General features: G+C 41.4%; 1 pseudogene; it reads right to left on the bottom strand.

Moving 5' to 3' along the window:
- Positions 1 to 3,885: 3,885 nt before the first annotated feature.
- Positions 3,886 to 4,704, bottom strand: LOC101830965 (annotated as a pseudogene).
- Positions 4,705 to 13,484: the final 8,780 nt, after the last annotated feature.

Genomic DNA, 13,484 nt, shown 5'->3' on the forward strand with positions numbered 1-13,484 from the left:
GTCATTACACCTTGCCTTGCAGGAATCGTATATGGGAGCAGCATGTACCAAAATCTAAAACCACAATAATAGGGCAATCAGAAGTGTTCAAGCAAGCAAACTTGTTTTAAAAAACATAGATGTTTAGAGACACAGAGAGCTTAAACAACTTACCAGTAAGTTCAAGGAACATACAGAATCTAAAATACAACACATTTTCCCTAAGATCTGTTTGTTGGTGTGTTTAAACTTTCATCTATCTTGACTTTATCAACTTTACCTTGTTAGTCTGTGTGAAACTGGAATCAAAATAAGCTTTCTTGTCTACCTAGAGCAATGATACCATCAGGGTGAAAGTGTTCATGTCCATACTAGTGTGTACAACCCGCCTTGTGATCTACTAGATTCCTATATATGCTTGTGTCTGTTTTCATCCATCTTTCTGTTGTCCTTCCTTTAAGTCTCCGTCCCTTCCCCTATGACCCCATCACACACTTTCAGGAGGTAGGGAGATAAAGGGCAGAATTGTGGGTTTGAGGTCAGCCTGGCTATAGTGTGAAGCCCGTTAAAAAAATAATCTAAACCATAATACCACCTTCGGTCAAGTGCACAAGAGTACAACATTCCATCTGTGTTCCTTTGCATTTCTTAAGTTGATTCCTACATACATTGACTGTACTGTTTTGCCGCTGCTGTTCGAGAGCTTCCCAGTCACTGTTTTTAAAATCAAGTTGATTGCTATACTGTAGAGGGGGGTGTCTACTTCCCCGTGTTTTGTTTAGCGTTGTCTTCCTAGTGTGAGGTGAATTTTGTTTGCATTTCCTTCGTGCTCCACCCTGTCCAGGCTTGTGTGTCATATCTGATGCCGCGTCCCATGTTTGCTAACTGCATCCATGAGAGCAAGAGCAAGCACTGGAGTCTTGAAGGCATTTCTGGGAAAGTCAGTGAAGCTGCATGTTGCAGATGAGGATGAAAAGGTCTGCCGCAGCCTCCCCACTCTGCTCTTACAGCAAGATCTAAGAGAGTGAAGAGAGGAAGAGTCACCAGGCAAGGGAAAAGCTCAGTAGCAGGGAGTGGGCCACTTTAGGAAAGCCTAGTCTCCATTCTGCCCTCACATGGCCCCTGTCATCACTCTGCACAGAAGCAGGGAGCAAAGTGTGTTCACTGTCTTCCCTGTAACCATAAACAGCACACTTGATGAGGGTGTAGGTAACTATTTATTGTAGAAATTACTTGCAAGAGAAAACTGGCAACCAAGGTGAGTCAGCAGCTTTCCACCACAGAACTGGAAGCCGAAAAGAGAGTGCACGTGCCTCTAGCCATGCCCAAAGTGGGCATGGTTAGTGGCACAGTCCACAGCATTTTATTACCACATCCGTATACACCTCTAGCCACACCCAAAATGGGCATGGCTAGCAGCGCAGTCCTAAAATCTCTTCCTATACTTCAGTCTCTTTCCTCCCCGACTGGGCTTCCAGATGGATGAACCCAGGGTGCAGCAACCCTGCACAGATAAATCGATGTACAGAAGATGACTACTGAGGGGGGGGTGATTCTAACGGGGCACACACATTTTCAACTCCCAGCAAACGGTGCACTGCACGGCTCCTGGAACATTTAAATGAACAATTCTCAAAGGCTCCATGACTTTGGAACCTGTATTTTTAGATAACTAGAATGTTTTTTAATTTCTTTCTTGATGATTACATTAGAAAGGTTTTCTACATCTTGAGTGGATTTTAATTCTTTTGCCTTCTGAAAGTTATTCCTGTCATTGAAATGTTCACATTGTCTACTTAGATGTGCTGAAATCTCATAGGATTTCACTCTCCTCTCTATCAAGTGTTCATTTCTCTTTCCTATTTCAAGGGCTTGCATATGCATTTTCCAGGTTTTCCATTCATTTAGTTTATTTTATAAGCCAGTTCTGATGGGATTCCATTTCTTAATTTTCACATATATATATATATATATATATATATATATATATATCCATCCCACTGGTATTTTTAAGGCTTTTGTTGTTGTTGCATGTTTTATTCCAATCTTTGAGAATTTTATCCACTTCATCTCTCCTTTTGAAATGTTCAATAGAAGCACACATTTACCCTTGAGTAAGACTACTTTTGACCAAATGACATAGATTTTGTGTGACATTACTTTTTTTCTTTGATAAGCTGTTAAACTCTTATTTTCTCTTTCATTCTAGAAAAATTGGTGAACCTGTTTTAAATACCTGAGTGACTGAAGTATACTTATTAAAATCATGATATTAATACCAACTTCACTTTAAAGAACCAATGAGTTTGTCTTCTATGGTCTCTGCATTTCTGGAGACACTTGTTATCCTGCATTTAGTGGTCATCATTTTTTCATTTTTAATTATTTTCACTTTTAGCTATGTGCATATCTGTCTGTCAGTATGTGCACATGAGTGCAAGTGTCCATGGAGGACAGAAAATAAAGCCAGATACCCTGAAACTAGAGTAACAGACAGCTGTGAGCCACCCACCATGGGTGAGGGAAACCAACTCAGTCCCTCTGCAAGAGCAGCACAAACTTTTAACCACTGAGCTATCTGTCCAGTCCCTCCTTTTTAAACATTTAAATCAGCTTTATTTAATAATTGTCAATAATGACAACTGTTGTAAAAAGCATCCAAGCACAGGACACAGACCTTTAGGAAGCAGGAAGCTGCTTTTGTATGGCAGCTAACAGCCATAAGAATATCCACCCTCTCTGAGAGACACCTGAGCTCACTAGGGAACTCTGCTTCCAAGTTCTCCTGCAAAACACGCAAGCTCAGTCCATGTTTGCAGCCCATCAGCTTCAGTTCACGTGCCCACACTTCCACCCGTGACAGAGGAGCACACACACGTATGGCATCCGAAGCAGCTGACAGAACGGGAGGGAAGTACAAGCATCGGTTCACTTAACACATTCAACTAAAGTGGGCTTCCAAAGAACAATACTCAAAGCCTTCCAATGAATGGTGTACTTTGATACAAAAAACATTCCGTGCATTACTTGCTACATTACTCTCTGTATAATCTCCCGCCAAAACCACAGGATTGAGTGGCACATCTCACCAAGTTAGAAACAGTCCACTTTTCCATCGAGTCTCTGCATGCACCCCCTCTCTCTTCCTCACTCAAATTAGCCTTGCAAGCTTCTGTACCACAAGGCTTCAAAAGTTCCAGCAGCCTTCTGGTTCTGTATCATGGCCTTCCATTTGTAGCACTGACGCGACTCCATGAAATAATGAGTATCAGATAAAAATAGGAACCTACCACCAAAGAGCCAGCCTGTGCTGTGTGGTGATGAACTCTTGGATAAGAAAGCACATACATGCAGTACTCCCATTCGCAGGACCTCTTCCAGTGAAGCGCTTCTCCACACACATTAGCAATGATATGAGCCCCAGGGACTACATGAGGGGTTCATATTATGCTTTCACATATGAAGGACGGCAAGTATTAAAAGCAAGACCAAAAGAACCAAGCACCATGACATCAAGATCTCCCAAAGGGAGGTGTTCCTATGGAGAAAAATCCACAGAGTGTGATCCAAATTAGAATAAAGAGAAAAGAGTATAAATCTTAACCAATGGTTTCTGCTTTGAACATGCAAAGAATTCACTTAAGGAGTCCAAAGACAAAGTGTTGTAGAGACACCTTCTGAGATCAACTGTCATGTGCTGGGTTACCACTCACATTCAGCCACCCAATATTTCAATCCTTTATGTATCAAAACATAAAATTCATTTGGCCTTTCCTCTTTTTCTGAATAAAAATGTCAAAATAAAATACCACTGAACAAGCCAATTTGAAAATGTTGGTACATGTGTATTTTATAATACACTTACCATGAGTTTTGAAAATTTTGAATTCCCACCATTCTAACTAATCAACCAAATCCACTGTCTAACCCCGCATTTGATGCTGGCCTCCAACCAAAACAGGACCAGAATTAGGGCCACTGCAGGAGTTACTTCCAGAATCCAAAAGCCTGATGGGGCTCCCCCTGCATGCTGCCCTGGCTCTCCCTGCATGCTGCCCTGACTTTCACTTCACGCTGCCCTGGCTTTGTTATGAGCAGGTGGGCGTGACTGGCTCTACTAATTGGCCAGCGTGTCCATCATACCTCAACTCTCTGCAGGAGTCTCCTCTGTAGCTGCCATGACTGGATTAATTCCGAAGGCTCCAAAGCTCATCCATCCCTCCACCCATGTTACCACCCTGGTTATTTCTGAAGCCAGATCCAACATCTCTACTGCTGCCAACCTCCCCCTGATTCCCAGAGCTAGGTGGATTGCCACTAAATGCCCACTTCTTTCTGACTACCTATCACTGTTGTGCTTAGGGCCAGCACCGGATACATGCCACACTGGTTCCTTCAGTGACTGAAGCCTCTCCACAAAGACTGTGCAACCTTATCATTGTAAACGCAGCAAAGGCAAAAGCCCAGAACAGTTTGGGACTGAAGACATCCACCACTTCCCCATGCTGACAGAGAAACTACTGAGTTCTTCGGACTTCACATCCTCAGTGTAGCAGTCAATGAACTGTCTGCTTCTCAGAGGCTCGCATGGGCTTTCCTTAGATTCGCAAGTCTATAGTCACACCCTCGGCTACGTACCACATGGTGTTAGGACATTACTTTCACTTGGGTTTCATATTCCATAAATGGAACAAAGTCTTTAGGTTTTAAGGTCTCTTTTGACATTCACCATAGGATCGTCTCCAGAAGTGCTGGCATCGTGTGTATGGTCTTGCTCAGCTGTTTCCCACAGTTACCCAACACAATCAGAATCAGATGTTTTCAGGCTGTTCTTTCTAGGTTCGCTGCTGAGAAAGCATAGCCCTTTTCCTTGTGTTATCTTCAGAGTAGCAGACAGCATGAACCAAATTTCTGCAGCCAGCACTAGGGTCATGCAGGACTCCCTCCTTGAGCCAGATGCCTTTCATACAGTGAGACACTGGCTGAGCTTCCGTAGCAGCAGACCACATGCCCTGAAAACTGTGCTGTAACTGTAAATAGCAGTATCATCCCATGGGCCTCTGTTGGTGTCCAATGGGCTCTTTATTCTCATATTCAGATTTCTTTGCTTAGTTCTCCACCAGGCTGCTTCCATTAAGTGTAACAGGGAAACCAAGGCAGCAAGGGATCTGGTATCGGCCAAGGTATCCCAGCCCCTCATTTTTAAACTGTGTCATTATTCTATTAACCAGATATATTGCTGTGTGCTTTGAGATTTATATGAACACCATATCCTTTATTTTGCAAACTCGAGTTTTGGCTAAATCACACTTTAAGATCTATAGACGTTTATAATCAGAGGTAACTTACCTGAATGGTTTTGGAGTTTTCTGTGGGCCTGTATAATCAACCAGCCATTCAGCAGTTATTCTGTGGATGGGAGGGTACTTGGTACCTCACGTGACACCACAGCACTCAGCTGTGCCTCCCTTTCTGCAAGAGAGGAAGAGTGGCCGCAAGGCACCTATGACTGAACATTAATGACAGGTAAAACACATCCTAACCTTAGCATAACATCAAATTGCATTCCAAACTGACTATCACAATCTGCAAGCCTTCTGCTTTTGAAGTAACCTAAAGGTTTTCTTGGTACGTGAGCATGTCCAGATTTCATCTAAGTAAGTGCTCGCTCCTCTGAAAGATAAATAGTGCTTTCTCTTCATGAGTACCAGACTATGAACTCCAGATGATTGATCATGTTATTCAAGGTGATGTGTGATCTATGCCTTCTTACTCTACCATGGAAGTTTGGGAGAGTGTTACAATCCCCTATTACATTCTTTTATTAGTAGTAGTAGTAAAAGAAATGAAGTGTGTGTGTGTGTGTGTGTGTGTGTGTCCTTGCATGAGTGTGTGCATGTAGGCACGTGTACGGCACGGTATACACGTGGAGAGCAACTTGTGGGAGTTGGCTCTCCCCTTCCTCCATGCAGTGGAAGGAAGTGCCTTGCCAGTTCAGCCATCTGGTTTACCCAGGGTCCCTACCACTGTTTTTGCACATACCACTTTCTGATTCCAACAAAATCTGGAGTAACATGATATATTTCATTTTATTTTGTTTCGACTTGCATGTATTTATTGGCATTATGAATGAACCATTTTGTTACGGTCCTTATGGCTAGCTGCTCATCATTCTTTAAATTTTGTTTTCATTTGCCTGCTGTATCTCTTTGCCTCTGTTTAATTTCATAATGAAGCGCTCCTGCATGAATCAGGTCTCTTAGCTAAAGAAAATTTTCTCCATTAGATGGAACCTTATTAATATGGAGATTTAGCCCATTTATATTAAATATCATAATTGCTTCCTGTGCTTTAGGCTTCAACCAGGTTACTCTGTGCATTCTTTTCCTGGTTCCCTTTATTATTCTCTGCAGAAATTATTTTTAAAACTCAGGTTTGTTCCTACTCATAAGTCTGATAAAAGATTTGTGATGACCTATATTAAATTAACATCCATGCTCATCCACAGAGCCATATAATTTCTCTTTCTCTTTTGAAAAGTAGAAACTCAAACCCTGAGCACCTGTCGTTTTTTTTCTAATCCCTCTGCAAATTACTGGGACAATAATAACAATAAAAATGGTTACTGTTTATTGAATGCCTAACTTATTCCACTCACTGTTAAATATTTTATGTTGGTTCATTTTATCCATATTACATCCTGTGAATAAGTGTTGTTCTTGTTTCTGAACGAAGTAGGAGAACCGTGCTGCAGACTTAATTTGCCTTGCTCTAAAACCCACTATGTGTCAGAGTCAGCCTTGGGACCAGCAACTTTGGAATCTGACTCCACACAGTTAACTGCTAAACTGAAATAAGTCCTTGTGAGTTAAAACCTATTGTTCTGTTTATTGTCTAGATGGCTAGAGAAAACTCAGTATTTAATTTCATGTATTTAAATAGTTATTAAAACTACCTTCATCAAACACCTCATTCATGTTCCTAGTCAAATACTGCCACAACCTTGACTTTCATATCTAAAATAATAGATATCTATATATAATATAAAATAAAACAATAGTAACACTTCTTGCACCTCATCTTCCCTTCCCAGACTTAATTCATTCTACCACACTTATCATCATCAATACTTGTTTATCTTACATCTTTACCTCCTACACTAGAGTGTAAGTGTAGCATGAATAATATAAACTCAGAGGCAGATATTGGGATCCAAAATGAAGATCAGAGAAGCAAAGAGGCTAAGCCACCAGAGAGCTCTAACCCCTACCAATGCACAGACTGAAGGAGTGATCCACCAAACCTCAGATTGCATCTCCAGACTCAGATGCTCCTGAGACTGCACTGAGCTCCTTATATTCTCTCTAGTGCTGGGGTTAAAGGCATGAGCTCTGTTTCTCTTTTAGACTGGTTCACTCTCATATAGTCCAGGGTGGTCTTGAACTCACAGAGATCCATCTGCCTCTGTCTCCTGACTACTGGGATTAAAGGTGTGTACCACCACTGCTCAGCTTCTATAGCTAACTAGTGTGGCTAGTTTTACATTCTAATCCCCCAGGCAAGCATTATTAGATTATAAACAATATATCACCACAATTCCCCTTTTTTGTCTAATACAAAAAAAGAAGGCTATAGCTAACATAAGAAAAACCATGTACGATGGTACATAATCCCAGCTCTAGAGAGCATATAAGGATCTCAGGGCAGTCTCAGGAGCATCTGAGATTTGGTGAGGAGCAGTGCAGTCTGGAGAGGCAATCTGAGGTTTGGTGGATCGCCCCTTCAGTCACAGCATTGGTAGAGGTGAAAACTCTCTGGTGGCTTGGCTGCTTTGCTTCTCTGATCTTCAGCTTAAACCCCAATATCCATCTGTGGGTTTTTATTATTCATACTGCACATAAGCCTCATGGAGAAGTGTGCTCACAGCTGCATTCCAAGCATCTCAAACAGTGCCCCAGATACAATCCTCACGTACAAACACTGAGTGAGTGAGTAATGGGGTAATGACTGACTATGGCCACCTCAAGGCCTTCGAGTTGTTGATAATTCCCGAGCTTGTGTCTGTGACTCACTTTCCCTTCCTTCTTACACAGCTAAGGACTATGAGTCCACAATGAAAATGTCTAGTTACAACATCACTTTTTACTTTCCCTTGGAAATGTGTGTCACTTAGCAATTATCTTATAATAGTACCTGACACAGAACTAAATTCTGGGGATAATTTCATTTTTATCTCCCTATATGTAATTTTAAAAGTCATTTTTAATGGAGAAGGATTTTTGAAAAGGGAATGTATATCCTACCTCGAAATCTCCCATTATGATGTAAAACAAAATGCTGTGTTTGAATTCATCCACTGAAATACCACGCAAATGGAAAGAGAAAGCAAAAATGATACAGTTGGGTCTTGATTTGTGAACAATAAAGAAAATGCCAGTGGATTAAGAAAAAAAAGAATTAGTGAAAGAGGCTAAATTTTTCTGTAAAGAGAAAATGTCATTAAATAGATTTAAGAATAATTTTAAGATGCTATTGCTTATAATCATTTGCTTAACATTAAGGACATTAGCAAACAACAAGGCAGGGTTTGGTCTCTATAGCGTACTGTGCAGCAGAGCCCATTACTGTTTTTGTTAGCATGAATGTTACAGTGGACCAGTGTTTGACAGGAAGACATTAAAAGACACAGGTAACTTCATACAAGGTATCTCCAGAGGCAAAAATATTGAGCCTTAACTGCTTAGAGGTAGCTAACAGTAGAGCTGAGAGCAGGCCTGGGTGCATGAGGTTACTGTCACTGTGCAAACAAAGTTCCACCAGCCCAGATCTTCCAATAAGACGCATATATTGCCTTGTACTTCTGGGTGTCAGAATGTCTAGGGGTTGGCAGGGCTGCGTTCCTTATAGAGAATCGGGAAGAATACGGCCTTGTAGATACCACTGGTTTCCTTGGTACCTCACCGGTCTTCTCCTCAGACTCAGTGCCCTTTCCTACCCCTGTCAGGACACTTGCGACTTCGTAATAAGTTCTCCTTTTGGAAATCTGCAGGTGTGGGGCTGAGGAGGCATCTCAGTTGCTAAAGTGTCTGCTACGTTCTATTCCCAGAAACCACGTACAAAACCAGGTATGGACTACATGTGTAACACCCACACTTTGGAGACAGAGGCAGGGGGATCCCCGAGGTTCCTTAGCTAGCCAACCTAGATGACTCAGTGAGCTACAGGCCAGTGAGAGACCCTGTCTCAAAACAAGCAAAAGGTGGAGGTGACCCGTGAACAATCTGCACACTCACATGGGCCCTCACTCAGGCACACGCAGGAAAAGATCCTTAACGGAATCCCATCTGCAATGTCTCCCTGGTCACGGAAACTGTCAGATCTACTAGGAAACACAGTTGCCCCAAATTTCATGTGCTTTGGAAGGTACAGGTGCATGTTAATACACATAATTCTGTAGAGCAGAAAAGGTGTTTTGTTTTTAAAGGAAGGAGGGACTGACGGCGATATAACACCAAATCCTTAAGAAGAAGCAGACCCACAGCTACTTCTCCCTCTCTGACAGGGGCCTATTCATTCTAGGGACTTGACAGAGTATCTGCAAACCCTGTAAATATTCTGGAGGACAAGCATTTGCTGAGATGCTATCGAGAGACCAAAGCTTGGTTGCTGCATTTGCCTCACCCCTCCTCAAAAGTAGACAGAAAGGAAGCCATGCAATAGTAAGGACTTGAAACCATTGCTGTGAAATAGCATTCAAGAGAAAAGGAAAGACTGCATGCCCCAGTCTCAGCATTTATGAGGCAGGGATGAGGGGATCACAAAGTCAAGGTGAGATGCTGAAGAGATGTCTCGATGACTGAGGGTGTTGGCTGAGCTGCCAGGCAGCCTGGGTTTGGTTCCCATCATCCACAGTGAAGCTCAAAAACTTCTGTATCTGAAGTTCCAGGAGACAATGCTCTCTTCTGGCCTCTGAAGGCACCAGACATACATGCAGTCAAAATGCCCATATACATAATATAAAGTAAATGTATTAAAGTATTTTTAAAAGAAAATCCATAATGGTTCTCAGCTCATAGTGACTTCAAGGCCAATCTAAGCCATATGGGGATCTGTCTTTAAAAAAAAAATTAGAGAGGGAAGTTCAATTTTAGAATGGCAAAAGTAAAACACACACACACTAAAATTCATAATACTACCAAAAGTTATATTTAAAAGAATAACACCTTTTTTAATATGACACCAGTTTAAAACTCAATAATGAAGTCAAATCAAGTTGGGGAAAAAATGACACGGTAGAGAGAAGAAACATGTACACATGGGAAGGAGACAAAAAATCAGTAAGAATTGATCAGCATAAATGAGCAGGGCTCAGAGCACACAAGCTCAATTCATTCACTCCAGACTGAGGTGGGAGGACCACCCTTCAGCTCTCACCTACCCCATGCAGAAGGTACTCACCCCTCAAAGGTAGGGGACTTCTTCCTTGTCAGCTGGATCTCTGAACTAGAAGAGAAGGTTCTTCTAGACAGGCTTCGGCCGGAAGCCTCTGCCTGTGGCTTTCCTACACTGGGTCAAAGGGACCTGACTTCCGGGGGAATGGAGTTGTCAGCATTCAATTCTCGGGGATGTCAAAAAGGAAGTGTTTAGGTTGTTCTCAGTTTCTGCTATGAATACAGCCACAATGAAAATGGCTGAGCAAGTGACCTTGTGGTAGAAGGGCCCTCGGGGTATAGGCCCAAGTGTGGTATACCTGGGTCTTGAAGTAAATCGATTCCCAATTTTCTGAGGAACCACCATATCGATTTGCATAGTGGTTGTATAAGTCTGAACTCCCACCAGCAATGGAGGAGTGTTCGTTCCCCTTGCCCCACATTCTTGCCAGTGTGAGTTGCCACTTGCATTAATAATATTAGCCATCCCCATTCTGAGAGATGCAAGATGGAATTTCTGACAAAAATGGCCACATAAATTGAATCAATGAGCAAAATATAAGTGGTTGCTACAGAGCACTGCATTATCACAGATTCGTTGCTAAGCTTAGCTAATTTTTTTCAAAAATAATAGATCCACGATAACAACCTAGAATTATTTAAAACAAAAATGCACTAGCTCTCATGTGAAGCAAGGACTGCTTTGATTGCTAAATCTAAAAAGGAAATGCCATGAAAAGTTTCTCAGACTAATCTCAAACATTCTAGTATTAAAATTACCGGTGGTCCTGCTGGGACTTCAAATCAATGTATCACAAGGAATTTAATCAGCATGAGTCATCACATTAACAAAGGACATAGCTGACAAGAATCCAGTTCCAATGCTGTCTAAATGAAAATTTTCAGGAATAATTTTTAACTGACTTTCAAAGGGTATTGCTATTTGACGTTATATGTTGATTGTTTAGCATACACAAGGCCATGGGTTTAATCTCAGTAACACACAATCACACATTTCAAGTTATATGTTGACACACTCAATTCAGATCAGCTTGAGTCATTCCTTAAAAACTGCCAATGAATGGAGAACATTTTACCTTTTTCTACTTACTTATTAGGAATTACTGACAGATCACACACTAATATTTTATGAATTTTATTATTGCTATTTTTATTCTATGTATATGAGTGTTTGTATGGATGCATGTGTACCACATATATACAGTGCCCACAGAGGCCAGAAGAGGACCTCTGAACCACCTGGAGCGGGTGTTACATATAGTTATGAACTGCATGTAGATGCTAGGAGCCAAGCCCAGGTCCTCTATAACAGTAGAAATGCTCCTAACCATTGAGCTATCTCTCCAGTCCCGGTGTGTGAATGTTGACTCTATCACTTAAACAAGAGGAAGTAGGGGAACAACCTTAAGAATGAAGATATAGTGGTCATGCCTTTAGTCCTAGCACTCAGGGGGCAAAAGTGGATGGATCTCTGAGTTTGAGGCCAGCATGGTCTAAGAGGGAGTTCCAGGACACCAGGACTACACAGAGAAAACCTGTCTTGAAAAATAAACAAACAACATCAAAAATGAAGACATAAGTGAATCAGATCTTTAGCTGGAATGACAAGTATTTAGAAGAACGTAAGCAAAATGGAAGTGATGAAAATATCACCAGAGGCAATAACTACCAAGTTATAAGTCACAAATTCAATTGCATATCTTTATGAAATGATACCTGATTAGCATAACTAAAATACAGACTGAATTTCACTGATAATAGATGTCAACATATTAAAATGGCAAAATGTTCATTTCATTTATATCATCGGGTTTGGGTTTGTTTCTTTGTTTGTTTTAAAACAGCAAATGAACAAAAAACTTCAAAGTTGTCGACACCTAATGTAATTCTGGTTGGTGATGTGAAATGTAGAGAATATCAATACCAATGGTTGTTTTATAAAACAAGTTAATGGCAATAATGAATTGTATTTATGACTTAATATGTGGCATTTTTATGGAATGTGATTTAACACTTTAACTCTTTTCTGCTTAATCATTAATCTTAGGAAGTAAGTTCAGTTCTAATTCCTGCTTTATAAACAAGGAAATTGAGGATGGGAAAGATCAAATGTAGACTTAGTTTCTGTTCTGACTGATCCTGCCACCCTTCAGCCCCAAATACACACACAAGGACTTAACACTAATTATAAACTGTTTGGCCGATGGCTCAGGCTTCTTACTATCTAGCTCTCTCTTAACTATTAACTCATTTCTATCAATCTAAGTATTTCCACGTGGGTCTTATCTTACTGGAGACGGTTCCTGCATGTTACTCCTTCAGTGACTATAAGCAAGCACTCTTGTGGTTTGGGTATGAAATGTTTCCCCTGGGCTGAAGTGTTTGAACACTTTATCCCCAGCTGATGGCGCTGTCTTGGGAGGTTTGTGGAACCAACAGAAAGTGGAGATTGTTTGGAGGAAATGGGTTGCTGTGGGGATTACCTTGGGGCTCTATGGGCAGACCCGCTTCCTGTTCACCCCTCACTTTCTGAGTGTGTACACAATGTGACCTCCCAACCTCCTATTTCTGCCCCCATGACTTCCCTACCCATTGCATGTCTTTTTGCTGTGATGGACTCCATCGCTCTGTAACTGTAAGGCAAAGGCAAACCTCTCTCATTCAGTTGCCTTTGTCAGGGTACTTTAATTACAACACAGATTAAAAGAACAAACTAGAAAGCTGGCAGTGAGAAACTGTCACGTGATGGGCCTGATCTTGTGGACCTCATTGGAGCTGGTTTGTTAGAGGAACGTGGATGACTTTAGAACACTGGGCTGAAAAAGCCCTCGAATGTTGTAGTCTGGCAGATTGAGAGGCACGGCATCTTTTAGAACATCTTCATTTCTGCCAGCTAGTCACGTGACTAAGAGAATGCTTCATCTGTGATTAGTATGTCAGTACCATCTGGCAGAGGCTGGACACAAACAACTTCCCAGGCAACTTTACATAAACTGTCACATTTCTCCCCCCAAAAGGTACCAATGGCAAACTTATGTCTTCTCAATGACAAAT

This window comes from Mesocricetus auratus, unplaced genomic scaffold (genome assembly GCF_017639785.1).
Source record: "Mesocricetus auratus isolate SY011 unplaced genomic scaffold, BCM_Maur_2.0 Super-Scaffold_100001, whole genome shotgun sequence".
Taxonomy (NCBI): Eukaryota; Metazoa; Chordata; class Mammalia; order Rodentia; family Cricetidae; genus Mesocricetus; species Mesocricetus auratus.